We start from the raw sequence: 26506 nt of genomic DNA on the forward strand, positions 1-26506 counted from the left end.
GTGTGTGTGTGTGTGTGTGTGTGTGTGTGTGTGTGTGTGTGTGTGTGTGTGTGGTGTAAGGGGTGGGAATGAGGGGTATGGGGAGTTTTGGTGGGCAGAATTGGTTGTTGTCTAGTTCCAGGTTCATAATTCTTGTGCCAGATTTACTTGAAATCTTTTCTCTTTATATGAAAAAAATAATATTGATTCATTTCTTTGCCATGTTATCCCTAAGTTATAGTCTTGTCCTTTCCCCCCCAGTATCCTCAGGCTTTGTCAGGAGGGTGGACAGAGGTGGCTGCCTTTCCTTCCTTTCTCTCTTCAACTTCTTGTCACCTTCGTTCTGCCCCACCATGCTAGCAAACTGCCCTGTCCAGTAGCCTTCTTCTGCTGCTTACTGTCTCCTCTTTCTGTGATCTCTGATGTAAGCCATTCTTTTCTTTCTGCCTGTATCACAGATCTTGGAATGCTCTTGGTTTAGCCTGCATCCCTGGCCTTCTTCACAGATTCTCATTCCTCTGTCTTCCCATTACTAACAACCCCAGCTTTGGGCCCCTGATGCATTCTGTTCATCTCCTTGATATGCGTTCTCTTGGTGATATTCTGTTATTGCTGTTGTTCTCGTGATTTCAGCTGTTCTCTCAGGCTTGGCTCTCATGTCTGTATCTACTCTGAACTTTCCCTTCAACGTCTACACAAGTCCTTTCTGTCTTTCTGTTGGACACGTTCCCGTGAGTGCCGTGTAGCACATCAGACTAAGCAGGTTCAACCAAACACTTCATTTCTTTATTCCCACTGGTGCCACCTTTCTCCTGTGTTGTTCCCTGTCTCTCTCTTTTTTTTTTTTTGAGTTGGAGTCTCACTCTGTCGCCCAGACTGGAGTGCAGTGGCCGCTCCCAGCCACCGCAGCCTCGACCTGCTGGGTTCCGGCAATCCTTCCGTCTCAACCTTTCAAGTAGCTGTAACTACAGGTGTGCACTATCACACCTGGCTAATTTTTTTGATTTATTGTAGAGATGAGGTCTCGCCAAGTTGCCCAGGCGGGTCTCGAACCTACGGACACAGGCAATTCACTCATCTTGTTCTCCCAAAGCGCGGGATTACAGACTGAGCCACTGAGCCAGGCCCCTGTCTCTTTTATTGCCCTCACTGGCCTATTCTTATCTTAGACTTGAAATCTTCATTCTCATATTTGTAGCTTATTTCTGTTTCTTCTGACAGAAACATTCTCATATTTGTAGCTTGTTTCTGTTTCTTCTGACCTGGCTCATATTATTTCAGACTTGTATTCCTCTGCCTGCCTATTATAGCAGCTTCCTGATCTAGCTTCATTTCTTATATCAGTGGAGAAAGATGGCTGTGATCCCTTGGCCTGAAGTTTAAATACAAATTAATGTTGAATCTAAACCACCCCAATATAATTCTCAGAAGATTGTTTTTAGTGCTTCGTTTTTGAAGGGATAAGCATAATGGAATGATGAGTTAATTTTTAATATTAGTGGCACGTGAAAATCTTGATATATAATGTTTATGAATTAGCCTGTGAACATAATTAGGTATGGCCCTGTGTCTATGGAAAATTGTGGTATTTGAACAAACTGAGTCCAACATAGATAATTCACTGTTTCATTTTTACTTTCCCAAAGAAATCTCAGTTGGAATCATGTGTTATGTCAATTTCCTTTTTTGTCAATGTGTTGCTCAGTGAGTTGGTTTGTTATTTAATGTTACTCTTAGATGTTAGGAGAACTGGTTTCTATTTTAAACTGAAGTCCTGAGAGCCTGCCCGATTGTGTCCTTTTGGAAAAGAGATTCTCAGTCCCAAGGGGATTTTCCACTCCACTAACTTAAAAATTGGTGATATTGAGCCGGGCGTGGTGGCTCACACCTGTAACTCCAGCACTTTGGGAGGTGGAGGTGAGAGGATTGCCTGAGCCCAAAGGTTCAAGATCAGTGTGAGCATCTTTGGCGAGACCTCATCTCTACGGTAAATAAAAAAATTAGCCAAGTGTGGTGGCACGTGCCTGTGGTTCTAGCCACCTGGAAAGCTGAGGCAAAAGAATCGTCTGAGCCCAGCAGGTTAAGGCTGTGGTGACTGTGAGTGTGCCACTGCCCTCTAGCCTGGGCAACAGAGAGACTCAACTCAAAAAAAAAAAAAAAAAAAAATTGGGGATATGGAAATTAAAATGAGAACTTCATGGATATGATTCCTTTAGTTGGAATGCAATACATGGGTAGATAAAGCTAAAAATCGTCAAATTGAAGTCTTTCCCTTTTCTATGACTATTTCCTTTTTTGCCCGTCTTGTATCAGTTGAGGGTAGTTTCATATGGCCAAATATACCTTTAGTTCATGATATTCAGTGTAGCCTTTTAACTCAGATATCCAGTTTGCCATATTACATTCTTCCCAAGCTAGAGGATTAGCCACCATTGGTCCACAAAATCTGAGGATGACAGAGTAGGTTTCTAGCTCCTCCCCTGTGTGGGACTTTGTGTGATTGCTCAGTCTTTTTCCTCCTGGGGCTGTTGCCATGAGGTTGACAATGGAAACACATGGCAGGGTTGGGTGACCAAGTCAAAAGAAAGGTGGAGTACTGGATTTTCCAATTGTTTGACCCAAATAAAGAAGACTTGTGCTTTAGGCTGTTACAGAAAATCCAGAGACCCGGCCTGCATTTTAGCTTTATGTATCTTGGAAGGTGGTAATTGAAAGGCAGAGAGAAGATAGTTAGTTATGGTCAGGATAGGGCTCTCCAAGGCCAGACAGGCGAGTTGGTCATTAGCCTGAGGGACAAATTCCAGCATCTTGTTTTCATCACTGGGTGGGGAGGAATGAATAGGGACTGGGGGAAGGGATGGGTGGCAGGAGCTGACCTCGCTAACTCTGACTAACCTTTTGGCATTGTGAGAATTTGCCTAGTTAGGAATGGAGCAGAGCAGACACCTGGATTTCTGTGCAGACTCTTCCAGACTCACTAGCTGTGAAACCCTGGCAAGGAGTTATTTGTAAAACAGGAGTAATATCTACCATTGCTGTGCAGATTGAATACGCTGACATATGGAAGGCACTTAGTGCACTTCTTGGCCCAGAGTAGGAGTTCATTGCTAACTGTATTTCACTGAATCGAAGTCACCGTCTTTTGTAAGATATACCATTATATTTATACCACTAAAAGGAAGCAAATGACTGCCAATTATAGTGTGACACACTGCTTTCTCAAGCATTACTGTTGCTTTACTGGAAAATACAGAACTGGGGACATTCCTGTAATGAGAAGTATTTGCTTCATGGATAAGAAAATCCTGTCCCATTGCCATTTCTATGCCTTTCTGTGTACGTAGTCATTTTTAGTTTGAGCTCTGTATCATACTGTAATCCTTCTGAACACATTTTAAATGACAGTTACACTCAGCACATGCAGTTCTAACATGACACATAACTGAAGGCCAACATATACAGACAGCTTGCATTGAGAGGCAGTGCAGCTCTGTCATCACTGCAGCCTGCAGGACAGCCAGGAGGATGCCATACCCCCTGAGTCTAGAAATTAAACACTGTGGAGAAAAGTGTGATTTATAAACTATAGTAAAAGCTTTTTTTAAATTCTCAGCTTTTTCGTGAAAGTAAATAGTTTGTCTCAGGCCCTCTTGAAGCAGTAAGATAAACTCTTGGGGAAAGGAGGGCTCTGGGTATATTTGTGTCTCCCGAGTGCCTGGCACATAGTTGTACACATAGTAAGTACCCCACGTACAAATAAAAATGAAGAAATGCATGTGTGGTTCTTCTCTCTCCTAGAAGGATGCTTACTTTTTTGTGAAGATTATTCACCATGGAATTTCTTTAACTAACATTTTAAAATATGATTCAATTTGCCCAATTTGAATTCACACGTAATTTTTTAGTAACACATCAGATGCATAATGTAAGATACATCTGTGGTCTGTCTCTGGCTATGGGAAAGAAGAACAGATTGAAGATTGGAAGATCAGAAGGAGGGGGGAAAAAAGCAAGAGATTAAGTTTATGCTCTAGTTGACCTTAACATTGGTCTTCTGTTCCTTGTCTGTACAATTCTGTTTTTTTCTTAAAGAGAAACAGTGAGTACAGGGGTACTGATGACAACTACTGGAGATCAGAAGATGTAGGCTTCAAACCCCTTTCCTTAAAATGTGCTGGAAAGATCTGCTATCTTGTTACTGGTATGGGGTTCAATGATTTCTGCTTTTCTCAGTTCTTTGCTTTTTGAGATCTTGGCTCTGAGCAGTGCTAGAAACCTGAGAACTGGAAGAGTTGTGTCCTGTACTTGCCAGGAGTAGTTTCAGAGGTAAATGTCATAAAAAAATAAAAAATTGAGAATAGCCAAATGCCTTAATATTTTCAAGCTAGTAATTGGAGTTTCTTCTTCAAGGACTGGGGGAATATGTCACTCCTTCTTGGTTTTTTAACCTAATGAGAAACCAGAGGTCTTCCACTGCCCCTCTGTGGGGGATTGTCTAATGGGACTGTGCTCGAGAACCCATGGCCAGGAGCCTGTGTCAGGAGGGCACAAGCAACCTTCCCTGTGTGAGGGCAGTTATATGACCCCAGGAGCCAATGGGAGACCACTGCTGAGACATTTACAAGTTCCATGTGGTCACTGCTCTTTAGGGGCTAGGGGACAGGCAGGAATGCCGGCCTCAGCTTCTACTTAGTTATCAGCAGCCATTCTTTCTCTTTTGGGCTCTGTGTGCCACAGGCACTCTCAGTGAATGAAAACCCTGTTCTACTCAGGACTCTGAGTGCAAATCAGCAAGGGGTCAGTCTTCTGGCTCTCCCCATTTCTTAGCAGCCCTTCAAGGCGAAACCTTAAGGAATCGTCTGTACTTGAGGTTTTATTTTTTGTAGTTCTCTCCTCTTATTTACCTTTGAATCTACCTTAATCAGTCACGCTGTCTCCTCCACCACTCCAACAATCTGCTCTTGTGAAGATTAGCAATTACCTCCAAATTCATGTGATTATTTTTTAGTCCTATAAACAGCATTTGACACAGTTGCTCCTTCTGGAAGTACTGTCCTTTGTGAACTTCCAGGGGACCATACTCTCTTGGTCTTCCTGTCACCTCATTAGCTTCTTCTCAGTCTCTTTTGTTAAAGTTTCTCATCTCCTTGGCCTCTCATGTCGGTGTGCCCCAAGACCTGGTCCTTGAACTTCGACTCTATTTCTTGTATAACTGCTCCCTTCATGTCTCATCCAGTCTAATGGCTAAGTATCATCTATATGCTGATGACTTACACATTTTTATCATCAGCCTCTCCCCAAAACTCAGCTCTAGTTCTGCTTAAAAGTCTCCACTTATGTCTAGTAGGTATCTACTTAGTATGCCCAAATATGAGCTCTCAATTTCCCACTTCCCAGACCTGTCTTGAAAATTTTCCACACAGCAGGTGGCAACTCCATTTTCCGGGTGGCTCAGGTCAAAATCTTGGAGTCATCCCTGGCCCTTTTTCCTATCTCATCCACATCCAAGACAACAGCACACTCTGTCTATCTCTCCTCTCTAAGTATATTTAAATCACTCCTTAGCACCTCCATGGTTACTGACAGATACAGTCATCACCTCTAATCTGGATTATTGCAGTAGCCTCCTAGCTGGTCTCTTGTTTTGCTTTTTGCCTCTTTCCCACTTTGTCAGTTCTTGGCACTGAAGTTGTTGTTTATACCTTACTCAGTTCTTGTCACAACTATGTTTTGAACTGTCCAGCCACTTCTCATCTCACCAAAAGGAGAAGCTGAAGTACTTACTCAGGGCCTATGAGGTCTTATGCATGGTTCCTCCTAGCTTCCTCTCAAGCTTCAGCTCTTGTTTTTCTTCCTTTACTCTTGCAGTTCCAGCTGCATTGACCGCCTTGCTGATCTTCAGACACGCCATGCACGTTCCCGCCTTAAGACCTCTGTGTGAGTGACTTGCTCTCCCTTAGCTCTCTGCCTGCAGCAGCCACCCCCTTCCCCCATTTCATCAGGCCTCTACTCATGGAGATCTTCCACAACCATCCTATTTAAATATGAAACTCTTTCCTCACCAATGTGCCCCATCATCCTTCCCTCTTTTATTTTTTTTCCCATAGCATGTATCATCATCGAGCATTTTTTATCTTTTAGCTATTTTTTGTTTATTTTACACCCTTCTCTAAACTCCATGAGGGTTAGGATTTTTGTTAACTTTGTTCACTAATGTGTGACTAGTGCTTATTGCATAGAACTGCTGCTGTTTGTTGAATGACTGCATGTGAGTGAATATGAATGACAAATAAATACATAGGGGTGGAGTGAGCCAGTGAAGCCCAGATGAGTCAGGGCTGAGAGGAAGGCACTGAAAAGGAGTGTGTTCTGATGAGAGCAGGAGATGCCTAAAGAAGGTGGGTGAGTGTGAGGTGCTTGGAGCTGAATTTGTGGTTTTAGGTGGTGACTCTAGATGGCCTTGAATATGTATTTAAGTTTTATTTTGTATGAAGTGGGGCCCTTTGGAGTAGGGAGATTCCCATACTTTCAGCAGATCACATGAAGATAGATCTTTTGTCTCTGAGATTGTTCTGGAATGATGAGCAGTGATTCAGATGAGAGGCAAAACTAGTCAAGGATTTGGGTACGTAGCCTTTAGTCCTACTGTGAAATCCAGACTCTAGCCCACTCTGGTTCCCTAATCAGCCTTATCAGGTGGGCTGACACTCTGACTTCTCAGAAGCTTCTTGTCCTTATGAAATAAACTTTAATAATTGTATCATACTCAAAAAGATTTTTAGAGTGCTGAGGGTAAGGAACAGCCACTTGAGCTGAAATAATTTGAGATATAATATGTAGGCTTGGGAATAATGCCATGGGAAATATTTTAGTGATACATGATTTCTAGATATGAGACTAGATAAAACCCTTACGTTTGTAAACATCATCATCTTAAAAGCACTTGACTCTTTGAACTGTTTGGTTATTGGGAGTGAGGAAAAATGCTGTTCATTTACAGATAACAGAATATATAAACTACCAGCATATTTCTTTTTCTTTTTTTTAACCAGCATATTTCTAAGAACTAAAGTAATTATCTGGGATGAGAATTCTATTTGAGGATTGTTGCATAGTCTAATTAGGTCATTTCATATCTGATGAACTATTAATATGATTTCTATTTTTATATAGGTAAAGTCACTGATTGTTCAAAATCAAATAGAATATGCCAGCTCATTTTTTAAGATCCTAGTTTACTGTAATAGCTTTTGTTTATCATATATCTTAAAGATTTTAAATGAATGAATTTTTTTCCTGTTTGTGAAATAATGCATGCTCATTGAAGAGAATTTGGAAAATGAAATGGATAATTTTGCCATCCTGTGATAGTCACTATTAATGTTTTTGGTGGATTTTTGCCACGAAACAAAAGTAAGAATAGTGTTTAACTTGTTTATTTGTATCTTTTCATGAACATTTTTATATATCGTTATTTTCCAGACATAATTTTGAAGGGATATGAAGGATGTCTTTCCAGGCATCATGAGTTCAGGTATTTTGCTCCTCAGCAAGATGACTTGTAATTGTCCTCATGCAATAAAGCAACAGCTGTTTTAGAGGTTCTTATCTTGTGCTCTAGTCTAAGAGAAGTGAAAACGTAGTCCCTGTCCTTAAAGAACATGAAAGCTGTGGCCTTGATAATATAGGAAAGTCTCTTGCCAATATAGGTATATGTTGAAATATTGGCTGTACCCAAAGGCCTGCTAGCACTTAATAAGGCTCTGCCGCACTTTTCATCTGGTAAGTGTGCACTACAGTGCCTCTCGCAGGGCCACTTGCAGGCATCTCAGTGCACCTTATGACTTGACTGTCATTGCAGCCATTAGTATATCTCCCTTCCTACACCTTCCTCCCCCAATTCTCACTCAGATTTTCTTTAATCTCAGCACCACCTGTCACACTGCTGCACTCCCTGGAATGTCTCCAGCACCTCACCTTCAGGAGCACTCAGGACTTCATGGGGAGAAAGTCTTTCTCTGAAAGAAATCGTAGACTTGGGTTTTAGTGGATCAAGTGATACCCAAGATGTTCTTTTGATGTTTCTAATTTTATATATATAGCTAGATACTTATTTTGCATTGCTTTGTTGTTGTTTGTGAAAGAATAGACATCCAATTTTAAAGTACAAGTTGAAGAAATGTAAAAACAGAGGTATAAGATCAAGTGATGGGTTAAAATGCCAGTGCTGCGATCCTTAATGTAGCTCTTGCTTTGATTGTTCTCACTTGAAAGAATGCCTTTTCCTCTCTATTGTGGGGTAGTACCTGCTGTCATTTGGAGAGCAAGTAAGTTGAGCAACTTGTCAAAGACTTTCTAAGCTCCCTTCATATGGTTCGCAGAAACAGGACTGGATTTTCATTTCTTCTTTCATTCAACAGGAGTCTCTTTCATGTCTGAAAATTGAAAACGCGTGTTTTTCAGTGTGGAGCGAGGATGTGTGTGCCCTCTGGCACACCTGTTTCTAATTTCCTGACTTGAAAGCGTAACCCATCAAAAGGAACAGAAAAACAATTTCTTTCTGACACGCTGCTTCGTGGCCCTTACTGGACTGAAGGCCTTCGTGGCTTTGCTGTCTTGGTTCCCTCTGTGGAAGGTTTTTGTTAGAGGCAGAATCCACTCAAAACAACCAGTGCCTTTTATAGCACAGGGCTGTTTTTGGTATTATTTTGTTGTGGTGGTGGTGGTTCTTTTCAGCTCAGGAAATTTACTTGAGGATTTGTTTTTTAAAAATATATAGAAAGGTCTTTAAAATTTTTAAATATTAAATTTAACTGGGCAGTGTATGTTGGAAGGGTATATGTAAGCTGATCATTGAGCCGATTGGCCAGGAATAGGGTTTGGTTGAGCATACGAATGTTTAAATTCCACAGTGCTGTTTAACATAAATCAAATATTTCCAATGCGTTACTTCAGATTTGTGTGCACTTTAAAGTCTTGCCAGCTTAAATGACTGTGAGGCACAATATGTTGACTTTGAGTTTTGTAAATTGATAATTTGTTGCTATGAAAGTTGTACATGGTATAACTCATCACTTTCTGAAGGTGCCTAGTGTGTCTGATGTTGGCAAGCTGTTATGAAAAAAAATGATGCCCAGGGAATTTGGGGCTTTTGCTTTCAGAAGCTTGAAGTATGAATCTTGAGTCCCTCTTAAGATTTTCCTGGTCATTGTCAGCATGAGGTATATGGTTCTTTAAATACAAACTTTGGTTTGGGCTTCCTGTTAGTAAGAGTTCTTTGGGATAATAATCTTAATAGTGTATCTTCAGAAGTGATTTCTCAGTTGTTTTTTTTTTAAACAGCAACTCTTCTTAAACTTTAGTGTATATGAATTACCTGGGGATCTTGCTAAAATGCAGGCTGTACTCCAGTGGGTCTTAGAAGGGTCCTGGGATTCTGCATTTTTCACAAGCTCGCAGGTGATGCCAGTGCTGCTGGTCCACAGGTAGTACTTTAAGCAGCTAGACAACTTAAAACATTTAAAATTTTTTTTTATTTTTATGGATTTAGGGGTACATGAGCAGGTTTGTTACATGGATATATTGTATAATGGCAAGGTTTGAGGGTTTAGTATACCCGTCACTGGATAGTGAATATTGTATCCAGTAGATAATTTTTTAATGCTCATTCTTTTCCTGCCCTGCCCCCTTTTAGAGTCCCCAGTGTCTGTTCCCTCTGTGTGAAAGACAGCATTTTGATAGGCAAAGCGATGCTGTCCCCTAGCTGTGCCTCGCCTGCAACACCCATCAAATATAGTTTTCTCATTGTGTTTTGGTGGATCTAAGGCTAAGAAGATCTTGTTTGTGTTCTTGACTCAGGGATATTCCTGCGAACATTTATGAATAGTTTACCAAATGACCATTTGGGCCAGCATGAATAGGGACTACTGAGTTAGGATTACTGTGCTGGAAGAGGTGATGTTTATATTTTCAGACTCTTAACACGATACACTGAGCCCTGTACGTTAGCCAATGTTCTTCTTGTGAACAGAGTAGATAAAACAAACTAACTCTAAAAGGTGCAGATAGAGGGGTTAGAAAGAAAGAATGCTAAATCCAGTGTATTATATTTTAACCAGCCATGTTCATGTTGGCTGGTTAATTTGGGCAAAAAGATTTATTGGTGAATCATGGAGAAAAAGTGGAAACACATAAAGGTAAAATGTAGAAGTGGTCAGTTTGCATTTTTATTAACTTGTTGTTGAATATGTCTCATGTGAATCGCAGCATGATCCAGCCCACAGTTTGACATGTCATGGCCAAAGGATACCCTTATATTTTTATTTTCAGAATGTTTTGATCACATCATGAAAAAGTACATTTATTTGTATGCAGTATTTTTCTTTTTGCGTTGATAAAAAAATTGGATTAAGTAATGGCTAGTAGAAAGCATGAATAGTCTTTTTTTTATTTTTTTATTTTTTTGAGTTGGAGTCTCACTCTGTCGCCCAGACTGGAGTGCAGTGGCACGCTCCTGGCCATCGCAGCCTCAACCTGCTGGGCTCTGGCGATCCTTCCGCCTCAGCCTTCCAAGTAGCGGGAACTACAGGTGCGTGCCACCACGCCTGGCTAATTTTTGATTTATTGTAGAGACGGTGTCTCACCAAGTTGCCTGGGCGGGTCTCGAACCTGCGGACTCAGGCAATTCACTCGTCTTGGCTTCCCAAAGTGCTGGGATTACAGGCTGAGCCACCGAGCCTGGCCTATTTTTTAATCTGTTAATTTTTTTATTTTAAAGATGTGGGATACAATTCAGGGTTAGGTATACAAATGTTCATTGTACAGGTACCCTTGTTGATGAGGTTTGCCCACTCCACCCCCGACAGATTCCCACTACTGCCAAGTCCACCTCCACCCTCCCCCTGGCAGTTTCCTGCTACTGCCAATCCTTTTCTTACAGTATTATAGTAATTATTCAAGCTCTGCTTATGAGTGAGAACATGTGATACTCAGTTCTTTGTTTCTGTGATAGATTACTCAGTATTATAGACTCTAAGTCCATCCAGGTTGCTGTGAAGTTCATGATTTTGTCCTTTATGGCTGCATAATATTTCATCATGTATATGTACCACATTTTAAAAAATCCAGTCCTCTTTTGATGGACATCATGGTTGGTTTCATGTTCACGCTATTCTGAACAATGCTGCAGTAAACATACGTGTGCAGGTATCTTTTTCATAGAGTGATCTGAGTTCTTCCGGGTATAATCCCAGTAGGGGGATTGCGGAGTCATTTGTAAGTCGATTTTTAGATCTTTTAGGAATTGCCACACTGTTTTCCACAGAGGCTGTACTAGTTTATGCTCCCACCAACAGTGTAGAAGTGTTCCCTTTTCCCCTCATCCTCTCCAGCATCTGTTGTTTTTTGAGTTATTGGTGATAGCCATCCTGACTGGAGTTAGGTAGTATCTCAATGTGGTTTAATTTGCATTTCTTTGATGACTAGTGAGGCTGAGCGTTTATTCACGTATCTGTTGTCTGCTCCTATATCTTCTTTTGAGAAGTGTCTATTCATATCTTTTGCCCACTTTGTAATGAGACTGTTTGTTTTTTTCTTTGAATTCCTTGTAGATCCTAGAAGTTATGTCTTTGTCAGATATAGGGCTGGCAAATTTTTTTCCCAGTCTGTGGGCTGTTTCCCTGCTCTCTTGATGGTTTCTTTGGCTTTACAGAAGCTTGTGAGTTTGACGAAGTCCCACTTGTCAATCTTATCTCTTATGGCATGGGCACTTGGGGTTTTGATCAGGAATTGGTTGCCATTTCCAATTTCTGTAAGGGTATCTCCTGCATTTTCTAAGGTTCTTATAGTTTGAGGTTTTACATTTAGGTCTTTGATCCATTTACAGTTGATTTTTGTGTATGATGGTAAGTATGGGTCTTGTTTTAGGATAGTCATTTAAAAAAAATCTGAGTTGGATATTGAAGAAATAGACTTCAGGTAAAATTCCACAGTGGTGTTTTGAGTCTATGTGTACCCACATTGAATAGAAGAGTAGGTGCACTCGGGAGAAACACTGGGGGCAGGGGGAGTTAAGGGCTTTGGAATTAGATTGGAAGGATTGTGTCCATCTGTCCCAGGATTGGGACACTTTTCCTTATGAAGGAGATACATACGTGCATGATAGTTATTGCTGATGTTTTCATTTTGCGCCACTGGGTCTCCTGACTGTGTTTTGGCTATTTGATAATGCCAGGGGTTCTGCTTTCTCCATTTCCCACTTGCTATTATAGCACTAAATGAGAATGTTCTCCTGGTTCTTTCGTAGTAAATTGTGTGTGTTGTAATCTATCATAATTATCACTCTTTATTCATATTGATGATAGAATAATAAGCTCCTGACTGAACTCTGCTATGATAATGTAGTGTTGTATTCTCAGAAATATAAAAAAGATATTTGCCTCAATATAGCTATCATAGCTAGTATGATTCATGTCAGAGGATAACAAAGTATTTTTACAAGTTACTGAGCATTTGTTTCATCTGAGTTCTTTCTTGTCCTTAACATTTAGATTTGTCTCTGCTTTCCCTGTAGCTACACTTTCTTTCTTACATGAAAGAAAAGTTTGCATGATTTAGAAATTAAAGATTTTTCTCATGTTTGTTTTATATATCTTCCTTTGTCTGATTTGTCTCATCTGCTTTGATTTCATCCTGTATCTTAAGGGCAGTTCCTTCTTTGTAGTTTTTTTATATCAGAATTATAATCTGTTTGCATCTGGAGTAAGCATAAGCAATGCAGTCCTGGGCCTTCCCCAGAACAACCTTTTGCAGGTTAAACCCTGCCCACGCCGTCAAGTTCATAGACAGTTTTCAGCAACTCATTATGAGAATTACATAGGTAAGTTTCATTTTAATCTGCAAATCTAGGCAACTGTTAATGCAAGTTCTAGCTTATCATCATTCACTTTATTTCTTTATTGCTGTCTTTATAATATAAACAACAGCACAGTTTCTTGAGGAGGAGTACATTTCCTTTTCTGTTCCTGTTCGGAATCCCTTTCCTCTTTCCATCTGACAAAACCTGACCTGAACTCAGATGTCTTCTCTCTTCTGCAGGCTTTCTCCCTCCCTCCCTCCTTGCTTCTTTCTCTCTCTTCTCCCTTCTTCTCTCTGTCCTCCCTGAATTTTTTCTTCACACACCCAGCTCCAAAGGTTTATTCCCTCTGAGGTCAGTGGTGCCATGATGTGGCACTTATGCCACTTGTATGGTTGTTTTTCTCCACAGAGCCCAGGAGCTCTTTGAGGAAGAGACTGGTGGCTCAAAAATGTAATAGGTACTTACTAAATGTCTGTTGAGTTGAACTCAGGAACTCTTTGCCTTTTTGAAGCACTTTCAAAGAATTCTGGTTGGCAAAGTGACTGACTTGTTCCACATTGGTAAACTAGAACTAGTGTGCCTGTTTGCTAAAGAACTTTAGATACTCTTGCTGGAGGCTTTGGTTTATTGAAGAGAAGGGTGGTTTATGTTTAGTTTGGTTTAGTTTTGAGAAAAATCTATTACCCTTTTCACATGTTTCTATTACTGTAGTGATTAAGCAGCTTTGGATTGCACTGAACAGAAATCACAACTCAAGTCAACCTTGATAATAAGGAAATACATGATTTCATGTGAGAGGAAGTGCAGAGGTGAGGGGCTCTGGGTTTGTTGGTCAAGAGCTTAACTGAGGAATCAAGGACCCGGTTCTCCACTTCCCCGGCCTGCTCTGTTGTCATCATTGTTGGTCTCTTTCCTGGACTGGTAGCAGCTTGTCAGAAAACTCGTCACAAAAAAGACCTCCAGAGGAAGAAGCAAAACCATTTCTTTGTGCAGTTCTTTTCTGGGAGTGAGGTGCACTTTCCTCAGAAGTTCCTCAGTAGACTCCTCACGTTGAGCTAATTGACTGATGTTGCATGCCTATTTCTGAATCAGTCATTTACAGGAGAACGGGATTGCCATGGGTTAGTGATGGGAGCAGACATGCCTGTGAATTATGTACATGACTGGGTGGGGGAAAGCAGAACAGAATCAGGATTCTTCAGGAAAGGAGAAAGGACTAGATGTTGTGTAGGTAACAACCAGTATCCTACAATGCTGGAGACTTGCCATCATTCTGTGATCAGTGATAAAGATGACGATAACAGCTAGCATTTGTTGAGCATTTGCTATGGACAGGCACTGTGCTAAGTACTTTTTACATAATGATTCTCATTTTCATATGAGAAATCTGAAATTCAGAAAGGTCAAGTAGTACCCGAGGAATATTAAGAATCATTACACTATAAGAAAGCGATTGGTAGTAATGGGAAACTGTCAGGGGAGGGGGTGGGATTAGCAGTTGAGGGAAACTGCTAGGGGAGGGAGGAGCATACCTCACCAACAAGGGTACCTGCATAATCAACGTTTGTATACCTAACCCTGAATTGTACCCCACATCTTCATAATAAAATAAATAAATAAGTAAACAAACAAACAAATTAATAAAAAAGAGTCATTACTCGGCTGGGCACGGTGACTCACACCTATAATCCCAGCACTTTGGGAGGCCAAAGTGAGAGGATTGCCCAAGCCTATGGGTTAGAGACCAGCCTGGGCAACTTGATGATACCTCTTCTCTACAATAAATCAAAAAATTAGCTGGGCAATATGGCGCTTGCCTATAGTTCCAGCTACTTCAAAGACTGAGGTTGAAGGATCACCTAAGCCCTGCAGGTCGAGGATGTGGTGACCGTAAGTATGCCACTGTGCTCCAGCCTGGGCAACAGGGTGAGAACGCCAACTCAAAAAAAAAAAAAAAAAAAAGAATCATTACTTGATGACAGTGGAGAAATGTATGTGAGTAGAAGAAAGGATACATATAAATTTAATCAGCTTTTTTTTTTTTTTTTTTTACTAGAAGTGTTATTGGCTTGGTATTTGAAGAGTTAAAAAATATGTAGTTGTTATTTAAATCTGTTCTTACCAAAGCTATGCCTCTTGCCATTATTTTTGGCTAGCAGAGAACTGGCCATAGAAAATGGATGTTTTTGTTTTGAAAAACCAAATACAGTAGATTAAAAAAAAAATGCCACCACAAAGTTTGTTTATATCTTCATTTCACTTAAATTGAATAGATGAAATGGGATCTGGCCTTTTTCATATTGTTTATGTTCTGCTTTGCTTCTTGGTTCTGGGGCAGGATTCCTATTTCTGTTTGAATTTGTTTTCCTCTCAAGTATCATTTGCAAGATTAGTGTGGAAATTAATAAAAAGTATTTTTATTCAGTAAATATTATAAGTGTCATAATACAATGCTATTTCATTAGTATAATAGAATATCTTTCAAGGATGTACTCCTTTAGCCTCAATCTACTTTGGGTTTTTGATTTTTTTTTTTTTTTTGTCAAGAAGGAAGGTAGGCACTTTGCATAAGTAACCACTGTAATATTTAAAATGAAGGTTCATTTGAAGGTCTCACTCCTTTTCCTCTCATTTGATATAATGGCAAAGTTAGATGCTTGATCTGTGTTTCATTTTTGTGTAATAAAAGGACCTATGTAAGTACAGTACAAAAAACTCAAAGTAACTAAAGTTGTTTTGCTTAATGAAACTATTCCATAAATGGCATTGTGTGTGTGTGTTGTGTATGCAAGTGTGCACAAATGTGCACATGCATGCATGGACAGAGGAGTGAGGAATGATGTTATATTTCCTGACGGAGAGCTTCTGAATATTGTTTCAGCCATTATATAGCAAAATATTAGGTTCTTTGATATGTGAAGTTACTCACGTATCAACAGTCTGTAACTGCCTGGTTACAGAACAGTCTGTAACTGCCTGGTTACTTATTATCACGCCAAACTTTGTTGATTAACACAGTAACCATTTTTTTACTTCTCATGATCTTTTGTGTTAACCAGGTCTTATCTGCACAGTTCTTTTATACTAATCATACTTGGGGATTCTTATGTGACTGCAGTAGATGGTCCATGATGGTTTCACTCCCATGGCTAGCACCTTTGTGGGGACAACTAGAAGACTGAACTCAGTTGAGCTGCTTTGGCCTTGCTCTCCATCCGGGCAGTAACAGGAATTTTCCCTGTCTAATGTGACCTCTCTAGTAAGGTAGCTGGATTTCTTTCACCTTAGCTCGGGACTCTCAAAAAGTGCAAAAGTGACAGCTGACTGGACCCTTTAGGGTTTGAGACTGACATCTTGTTTGATGAGTGAGTCATAGGGCAAATCCAGATTCAGTGTTGGAGAGTGTGAATACTGGCAGCTTTTTTCATTGGGGCCGTCTTTGGACATTAGCTACTGTAATAATTGTTTTTATTTGAGTAACAGTCCTCCCTTTGAGAATCTAAAAATTATGAATTCTCCCCCTAGAAACATGCATGTGAACACAGCTACCTGCATAAATGCACATACAATTCTAAAATTTCGTGGGATTTTTAATCAGGGATTGTCATTTTAAATACTACTGATTAAACTCACAACATTTAGAAGTTTGATGATAATGCCTACCTCTGTTTCTTTTCTCCCTTCTTTCTCTAATAAACTTTGTTTTAAAACTTAAAAAAAAAAACCTGCATGAAATTCTGTTGTATGGTTGTTCTGTCCCCATAGAATGACCATTGGATTTTTTCCTGGTTTATTTATTTATTTATATTGCTATTCTTAGAGCAGTGATTTTCTTTTACATAATTTTATATATGTATCTATTTTCTTACCATAAATTCCTGGAAATATACTTTATGTCTTAAAAAGCATGGACATTTTTAAGGATTTTGGTAGATATTAACTGATTTCCCAAGGTTTTCTTCTAGGAGTTTTAGGTCTTATGTTTAAATCATTAATCTGTTTCAAGTTGGCCTTTTTGTATAGTATAAGTTAAGAATTCAATTTCATCTTTTTCTTTGGTATAGATACTTTTTTTCTTATTGCAAACTAAGTATTTTTAAAATTGCATTATTACATATACATAAATGAATCTATATTACATAGGTAAATTATGAGACATAAAAATACAACCAAACCCCTTGAGTTTGCCATCAGCTTAACATGACAATTTATAATACTGTTTATTCCAGTTTTTTAAAGGTATAAATGACAAATAAAAATTGTGCATATTTTAGGTATACTATGTGATGTTTTGTTATACATATACATTGTGAGATGATTGTTACAATTAAGCTAATTAACATAATCCATCAACTCACATAATTACCTTTTTTTGTGGCAAGTATATAGATCTACTCTCTTAGTAAATCTCAGGTCTACAATATATTATTCTATTAACTATAGTCACAATGATCTCCAGAATTTACTCATCTTACAACTTCATGTCTGTACTCTTTGACCAATATCTCCCTGTCTCCCACATCCGCCCCATACCCCTATCAACCACCCTTCTATTCTCTGTTTCTATGAGCTTGACTTTTTAAGATTCCACATATAAGTGAGATTGTATTTGTCTTTCTGTGTCTGGGTCATTTCCCTTAGCATAATGTCCCCCAGGTTTATTCATGTTGTTGCAAATAACAGGATTTCTGCTTTTTAAAGACTGAATTATATATACATATTTTATGTATGTTATACAAATACACATATTATGTGCCATATTTTCTTTTTGTTTATTTATTTTTATTTATAGAGACAGTGTCTCTCTCTGTTACCCAAGCTGATCTTAAGCAATTGCTCAAGCAATCCTTACGCCTTGGCCTCCCAAAATGCTGGGATTCCAGCAGGAGCCACTGTGCCTGGCCCCATTTTCTTTATCTATTCATTGATAGATACGTAAGTTTTATTTTTTTATTTCTTGAGTATGGTGAATAATGCTGCAATAAACATGGGAGTGCAGATATCTCTTTAAGCTATTGATTTCATTTTCTTTGGATATATATCCAGAAGTGGGATTGCTGGATCATATGGTAGTTCTATTTTTAGTTTTTTGAGGGACCTCTACATTGATTTCCATAATGGTGGTACCAATTTATAATCCTACCAACAGAATACAAGTTTCCCTTTTCTCATGTCTTTGCTAGCACTTGTTATCTTTTGACTTTTTGATAGTAGCCACCCTAACAGGTGTGAAAAAGTGATATCTCATTGTGGTTTTGATTTGCATTTCCTTGATAGTGATGTTGAACACCTTTTTATATACTTACCTGTTGGTCATTTGTATATTTTCTTTGTGAGAATGTTCTATTCATATCTTTTTTTAAAAATCAGGGTTTTTTTTTTCCTATTGAATAAGTTTCTCATATATTTTGGATAACAACCCCTTACTGGATACAGGTTGAGTATCCCTTATCTGAAATGCTTGAAACCAGAAGTGTTTTTGATTTTTTCTTTTTTTTGAAATACCCTTTGAACATCATATAGATGCTCAAAGTTGTGGGGCATTTCAGATTGTGGAGTTTTGGATTAGGGATGCTCAGTGTGTATATGGCTTGCAAATATTTTGTCTCATTTAGTGGATTGCTTTTCATTTTGTTGATTATTTTCTTTGGTATGCAGAAATATTTTAGTTTGATGTAGTCCTATTTGTTTATTTTCTGTTTTTGTTGTCATATTAAAAAATATTGCTAAGGCAATTGTCATGTAGCTTTCCTCCTATGTCCTATGTTTTCTTCTAGGATTACTTCTTTAGTTTTTTTTTGTTGTTGTTATTGTTGTTTTTAAGCAGGATTTATTAAGAGGACAAAAAAGCTCCCACAGTGGAAGGGGACCTGAAGGGGTTGCCCTCTTCTTTAATTTTAATCTTCTAGAAGTCTAGGTCTTATGTTTAAATCATTATTCTATTTTGAGGTGATTTTTTTGTAAATGGTATAAGATGAGGATCCAATTGTTTAAAAAAATTTTTTTTGCACATAGGTATATAATTTTTTCAACCCCATTTATTGAAGACACTTTCTTTTCCTTATTGTATATTTCAATGCCTTTGTCAAAGATTAGTTGACTGTATATGTATGGGTTTATTTCTAGGCTTTTTATTCTGTTCCATTGGCCTATGTTTCTGTTTCTATGCCAGTACTATACTGTTTTGATTACTATAATGTAGTAATATAATTTGAAATTGGAAAGCATGATGCCTCCAGCTTTTTTTTTTCTTTAATTTTCTCAAGATTGCTTTAGCTAATCAGGGTCTTGTGGTTCCATGCAAATTTTAGGATTCTTTCCTATTTTGTGAAAATGCCATTGGGATTTTGATTGAGCTTGCATTAAATCTGTGGATTGCTTTGGGTATTATGGACATTTTGACAGTATTGATTCTTCTGATCCATGAAGACAGATACCTTTGTATTTCTTTTTATCTTCAATTTCTTTCATCAATTTTTCTTTCTTTCTTTCCTTTTTTTTTTTTTGAGTCAGAGTCTCACTCTGTTGCCCAGGCTGGAGTGCAGCGGTGGGCTCTTGGCCACTGTAACCTTAATCTGCTGAGCTCAGGCGATCCTTCTGCCTCAGCCTTCCAAGTAGCTGGAACTACAGGCATGCACCACCATTCCCAGCTAAATTTTTTTGATTTATTGTAGAGATGAGGTCTTGCCAAGTTGCCCAGGCTGGCCTCAAACCCCTGGGCTCAGGCAATCCTCTCTCCTCTGCCTCCCCAAGTGTTGGAATTACAGGTGTGAGCCACTGCTTCTGGTCTTCATCAGTGCTTCATAGTTTTCAGTATATAGATCTTTCACCTCCTTGGTTAGATTCTCGTCTAAGTATTTTATTGCAAATGATATTATTTTCTTAACATATTTTTTGATAATTTATTGTTAGCATATAGAAATGCAACTAATATATATATAATTTTATTTTAGAGTTTAGAATGCTTTTAATTGCTTAGACTTTATTTCTCTCCACTTCCTTTTTTGGAGCTTCTCTCCAGCCTTCTTAGTAGTTAAGAGTCTGTTTGTATCAGTTAAAATACACTCTGATTTTATTTTTCAGAGACAGGGTTTTGTTCTGTCACCCAGGCTAGAGTACAGTGGCACAATCCTAGCTCACTACAGCCTCAAATTTCTGGGCTCAAGCAGTCCTCAAGCCTCTGCTTCCCTAGCAGCTGTGAAGACAGGCATGTGCTACCGTGCCATGCTATCTTTAAGATTTTTTTTTTATAGAGATAGGATTTTGCAGGCGGATCTTAAACTCCTGGCCTTAGGTGATCCTCCTGCCTCCACCTCCCAGAGTGCTTGGGTTACAGGCATGAGCCACCAAGCTCATTCTTTGACTTTGAAGTAAGGTTGACATATGTGATACTGGGGGCTCTGCAGCACTGGGCCCTCACAGTCTCCTGGCAAGGCAAACGCTCCTGGTAGCTATAGCCCTAGGCTTACAACCACCAGGAGAAGAGCAGTTTATACTTCATCTCCTGCCTACTAGGTAACATAGCAAGACCTTGTCTCTACCAAAAAAAAAAAAAAAGGCCAAGCATGGTGGTATGTGTCTATAGTCCCAGCCATTGGGAAGTCAAGGTGAAAGGATCTCCCTAGACACTGCACTCCAGCCTGGGAAATATTCAAAAAAAGTGTCCAACTTTACCTGGACTCGGTGGCTCAGCCTGTAATCCCGTGCCTTTGGGAGGCTGAGGTGAGTGGATTGCCTGAGCCCACGGGTTCGAGACCCACCTGGACAGGCGAGACCTCATCTCTACAATAAATCAAAAAATTAGCTGGGCATGGTATCGCGCGCCTGTAATTCCGGCTACTTGGAAGGCTGAGGCGGAAGGATCGCCGGAGCCCAACAGGTCGAGGCTGCGGTGGCCAGGAGCGGCCACTGCCCTCCAGTCTGGGCGACAGAGTGAGACTCCAACTCAAAAAAAAAAGAAATGAATAAATAAAAATAAAAAAGTAAAAAATGATAGGCTTTCTCATGTTCTATAGTTTGTTATGACTAACCTAGCCTTTTAAAATAAATCCTGTTTGGAATTATCTGAGCTTCCTGATTCTCAGGGTTTATAAATTTTATCAATTCTAGAAAATTTTCAACTTCTCTGAAATATTATCTCCTGAAATTCTGATTATATGTCAAAGCTTCTCACATTTATGTGTTTTATCTTCCATATTTTTAAACCCCTCTTTGTTTTAGTTTCCACCTCTGTAGCTCTATGCTCTATTGGTGTAACTTCTCCAGCTCTACTTCCAGTTTATTCTCCCTTTGCAGAGAAGTCTAATAACTATGAAGTTTCTAATGTCAAATAGCTTATTTTTCATATTAAAATGTTGAGGCTGGGCATGGTAGCTCACACCTGTAATCTCAGCACTTGGGATGCTGAGACGGGAAGATCATCTGAACTCAGGCGTTCAAGACCAGCATGGGTAATATAGCAAGACCCCATTTCAATTAAAAAAATTAAAAAGTTAAAAAATAAAATTTTGCCTATTAATTATACCAGTTTGATCCCTTTTGATATTTTTTAATTAGTCATACTTTTTCTTTAAACATAAGTAAAAAATTTTTTATTTTCTATTTTATACTTGTAACATCTCAGTCTTTGCCTGTCTGATTCTCTTGCCCATTGTTTCTAATAACTCTTATTCATGGTAGTTTCTTTCCTCATGTACTTTGTATTTTAATTATAGTATTTTCTTGAATTTTTATCTGAAAGAATTTCTTGCTGCCTGTACCTCACATCCTTAAAATAAAAAAAAATAAAAAAGAAGCTTTAAGTAATTGCAAAGAATATAGTTTATGACTGCAAATGTTTACATTTTAAAATAAAACTGTTATGTCACTCTGTAAAAAAAAAAAGAATGAAAAAAGAATAATCCTCAAGAGAGGATTGCGTTTGCTTCTGCCTGGTAGCTAGAGATACTGCCAACCTTATACCACTTTAAAGTAAATTATCAACTTGAAAATTTTCTGGACCATAGGGGTATAAATTTTAGTACTGAGGGCTACTTATGCTTACATATTATCAGGAAAACTGATGTCCCTACTTCCTCCCTCTCCTTGTACCTGGAATCAAAGTCAAGTAGATGAGTTGTGGAATTGATGAACTGGTTCATCCTTTAAATGATCTTTTCATCTTTGTGGGGAGGGTGCCCAGACTTAAGTAGGAGGGATCTCTGATATGACTTCCCATTTTGTCCATTTTGTAGAAGTTTTAAGCTTTGCTGCCTATCCCCATACTGGCTCATCAAAACAGTATAGTAAGTCCCCTACATACGAATCTTCCAGTTGCAAACTTTCAAAATGCAAACATGTGTTTGCAAGTCCAATCATGTAAGTTAGTTCATGTGTCTGGCATACATTGTCACATGTGTGCATCCTTTACAGGTGGTTGTGCTTTTGTGAACTATACTGCACAGTGCTGTATAGAATACAGTAATCCAGTATCTTTATTTCAAGCCTGAGATGTCTGGAAGCAAGCATAAAAGCCATGGTGTTACAACTGGTAATACTAAGAAGCACCAAGTGGTGATGATGGAAACAAAAGTGAAAATAATTGAGAGTGGGGTGAGGCAAAAAGATGGTAGATATGGCTCATTCTTATAACTTGAGTCATTCATCCATCAGCACGATTCTAAAGAGCTACTATCCAGACATCACTGAATCATTTTTTTCAAGAGGGTAGACATAATTGAATCTGGCAAGGAACCAGAACGTGTGCCGTTGATGTCAGTGTGAGTGATGTTGCTTGGCCATCGTCTTCTGTTGCTGATGCTTCTTCAGCTCTACCATCTCCCACCTCTTCTCGCTCCTACAGTCAGGAACTCTTCTTGCCTGTTTACTTGATCCCAGCCCCTGGATGCCAGCTATTGTTCTGTACTATACTGTACTACTGTGCTTCTCAAGGTACTGTACTGTAAGGTTAAAAATGTTTTCTTTATTTTTTGTTTATGTATTATTTGTGTGAAAAGTATTATAAACCTATTACAATACATTAATATGTAGCCAATTGTGTTAGTTGGTTACCTAAGCTATCTTTGTTGGACTTATGAATGCACTCTTAGAATAGAACTCATTTGAATGTAGAGGACTTATTGTAGTTCTAGACCACTCACAAATCCCACATAAAAGTAGAATTTAAAAAGATGAATAGCAAAAATGTTTGTGGAGAAGCGGCAAGATGGTGACGGGGCAACCCGGTCTCTGAAGCCCTCTGCAAAGGAGATCTGCAGTGGGTCTCTGAGTCTCGTCCCGGGGGACTGTGGACCCCAACATCGCAGCCTGCTCTTCATACAGAGCTCAGCCGTTGCCACCGCTGGGACATTGCAAAGGACTGGACAATCACTGTGGTGCAAACGGTGCCGCCGCTGCAGCCCCCGCCCCCGCCGCCACTGCCGCTGCGGCCTCCGTGACGGCTGTAGCACATCACACCATCCGGGCCGGAGGCGATCCACATCAAACCCCTTCAGGGAAGATCTGCTGGGATCACTGCCACCTCTCCTGTGAGGGAGACTGTCCTGCCCGCCTGCCCTAAGGCTCCTGTTGCCTGCCCTGAGGCAGGCAGCCATCTTGTTCCTGCCCGGCCCCACCCCCTCTGGGGCGAGCAACTGAGATAGCACCACCTGCTGGCGATTCAAGGTAACAACACCGAAACGGGAGAAACAAGCTTGATAAAGACATAGACCAGAGTGCTGAACGGAGGGTAATCTGAACTGTCCTTCACAGCAGATCAGGGGCAACTGACCCTAACTGCAAACTAATTTACCAGCTTGAAAAGAAAACTAGAAATCAGATCTGAAAGGACATTGGAATTAAACGAAATGTCTCAGAGTGTGCTTCATTGATTCTATTAGTTTAATGACTTAATTCTATTCCTACTGTATTGTTCCCTTTTTTCTTTTCTTCTCTTTTCTTACCTCTGTAGACCATATCTTTGTATAGAGGAACAGCACACTAACAAGGTGGTTGGTTACCTTGTATATTAGCATCACTATATGTTTTATTTTTATTTTTTATTTTTTGTATGAGAGTCAGTTCGTCTGTAACTGTGGTCTGTTGTTTTTATCTGTTTCAGTATAGGCCTCTCTCTCTATTTGTTGGCACACTCGTTTGTTTCCCCCATTACTCCTCTATCTGTCCACTCCCCTCTCCAACCCACTATCTGCTCCATTCTCTCCCCTCTGCTAATCACATTTTATTTCAGGGAGTAAACCTACAGCCCCACTGCACCAACAGATTCCAGGGCAGTGGGAAGTGGGTTCCACATTATCCACACACCTGTCAGTGAATACAGGACCTGCAGACAGATTTTGAATCACAGCTCTCCCCTTAAGTAAATCTCAAAACTGCAAAAGGGACCACCTCCAACCTACAGTGCAACTCCAGAATTGAACAAAGTAAGAGGACATACATAAAGAATAGGAGATTGAACAAACAGAAGTAAAACCAATCCCTTTACCCCTGAATAACAGAATTAAAGAAGACGGTGACGTGGAGGGAAGGAAAAAGTAGGGAGGGGGGAAAACTGCACAAATGAAGAAAAACCAAAAGAAGAATATAGGTCTCACACAGACCCCTGGAAAATCAGACACTGACAAAACAGATTCTGGAACACAAACAATGAAGAGTCCCCAGAATGACTGGTTACATGCAACAAACGCAGACATCAAGACATTAATGAAGAGAATTTAAAAAATTGAGGAGAGACAAGAGGAAAATAGGAAGGAGCTGATGTCAGAAATGACAACAGTAAAGAATACTGTGATGGAAATGAACAACAGAATAATAAGCATGGAAAGCAGAATCAGCCAAGCAGAAGAAAGAATCTCAGAGCTCGAAGACCAAAACACAGAACTAACCCAGACTGTCAAAAGCATAGAAAAGAAGCTCAAAAAGATAGAACAAAACCTGCAAGAGATGAATGATCACTTCAAGAGACCAAACCTAAGAGTAATTTGGCTCCCTGAGGAAGAGAGAGAAACAGAAGCCACACTGGAACAAACATTTCATGAAATCATTCAAGAAAACTTCCCTCATCTCATTAAGGATGAAAAAATTCAAACACAAGAGATTCAGAGAACCCCTGCAAGACAACAAACGAGAAGACCAACTCCCAGACACATAATAATTCGTCTAAACAAAGTAGCTATAAAAGGAAAAATCCTAAAGGCAGCAAGAGAAAAAGGCTAGACTGCCTACCAGGGAAAACCAATTAGAATAGCAGCAGATTTATCCACAGAAACCCTTCAGGCCAGGAGAGCCTGCAGCCCTATCTTCAAAGTTCTAAAAGAGAAACAATTTCAACCAAGAATAACCTACCCAGCCAAACTAAGCTTCATTAGTGAGGGAGAATTGAAATCTTTTCCAGATATCCAATCCTTAAGAACCTACACTGCCACCAGACCACCTCTACAAGAAACACTTAAGTGTTTTGTGTTAAGTACTTAAGAAAGTACTGAACACAAAAGAAAAAGAAAAAAGAACAACAGCATTCTTCATAAGAATACAGGCAAAAGATTAAAAACACACATGAACCAACTCCAAAACCCAAAGAAAGACAACAAACAAACAGGAACAACTCTGTGAGAACTTTATGACAGGGATCAACTCTTGCATCTCAATTATTAGACTAAATGTGAATGGACTAAATGCACCACTGAAAAGACATAGAATGGCAAGATGGATAAAATATCATCAGGCACCAATCTATTGCCTTCAAGAGACTCACCTCACTAGAAAGGACACCCACAGACTCAAAGTAAGAGGATGGGAAACAAACTTTCAGGGAAACGGAATACAAAAGAAGGAGGAGTAGCGATCTTAATTTCAGACAAAATACCCTTCAAGCTATTAAAAATCAAAAAAGATACAGAAGGCCACTACATAATGATAAAAGGCTCAATCCAGCAACAAGAAATATCTATCCTAAACATATATACACCCAACATAGATGCGCCAACTTTCATAAAGCAACTTCTTGGAAAACTAAAGAAAGATATCGACTCTAACACTATCATAACTGGGGACATTAATACCCCACTCACAACCCTAGACAGATCATCAGGACAAAAAATCAGCAAGGAGATCCGGAACCTCAATGTGACTTTGGAACAAATGGACTTAATTGATTCCTACAGAACACTCCATCCAAAAGCCACAGAATACACATTCTACTCATCACCACATGGAACATATTCTAAGAAATGACCACGTACTCGGCCGTAAATCAAGCATAAGCAAATTTAAAAGGACTGAAATTCTAGCACGCACCTTCTTGGACCACAGTGGAATAAAAATAAACATTGACACCAACAAAGCCCCCCCCAAAACCCACAAAGACATGGACACTAAACAGCATGATGTTAAACAACTCCTGGGTCAATGATGAAATCAAAACAGGGATCAAAAGATACCTGGAAACAAATGAAAATGAAGAAATATCTTACCAAAATCTCTGGGATGCCCTGAAAACTGTAGTAAGAGGGGAATTTATATCCCTACAAACACACATGAAGAAAATGGAAGGAACAGAAATTCACAACCTAACAAGCCACCTAAAGAAGCTAGAAAGCAGACCACAAACCCTAATTTCAGCACAGAATCCAGATCACCAAATAAAGCCCAATCCAGGACATAGAGACAAAGATA

At 39.3% G+C, this 26506-nt stretch overlaps 1 protein-coding gene across 5 annotated transcripts in view; it reads left to right on the top strand.

Annotated features, from left to right (window-relative positions):
* Window positions 1-26506, top strand: part of TASP1 (taspase 1) — a 261197-nt gene that overhangs the window by 114771 nt on the left and 119920 nt on the right. The gene's annotated exons all lie outside the window — the stretch shown is intronic.

This window comes from Carlito syrichta, unplaced genomic scaffold (assembly GCF_000164805.1).
Source record: "Carlito syrichta isolate Samal-C Ts95f unplaced genomic scaffold, Tarsius_syrichta-2.0.1 Scaffold304542, whole genome shotgun sequence".
Lineage (NCBI taxonomy): Eukaryota > Metazoa > Chordata > Mammalia > Primates > Tarsiidae > Carlito > Carlito syrichta.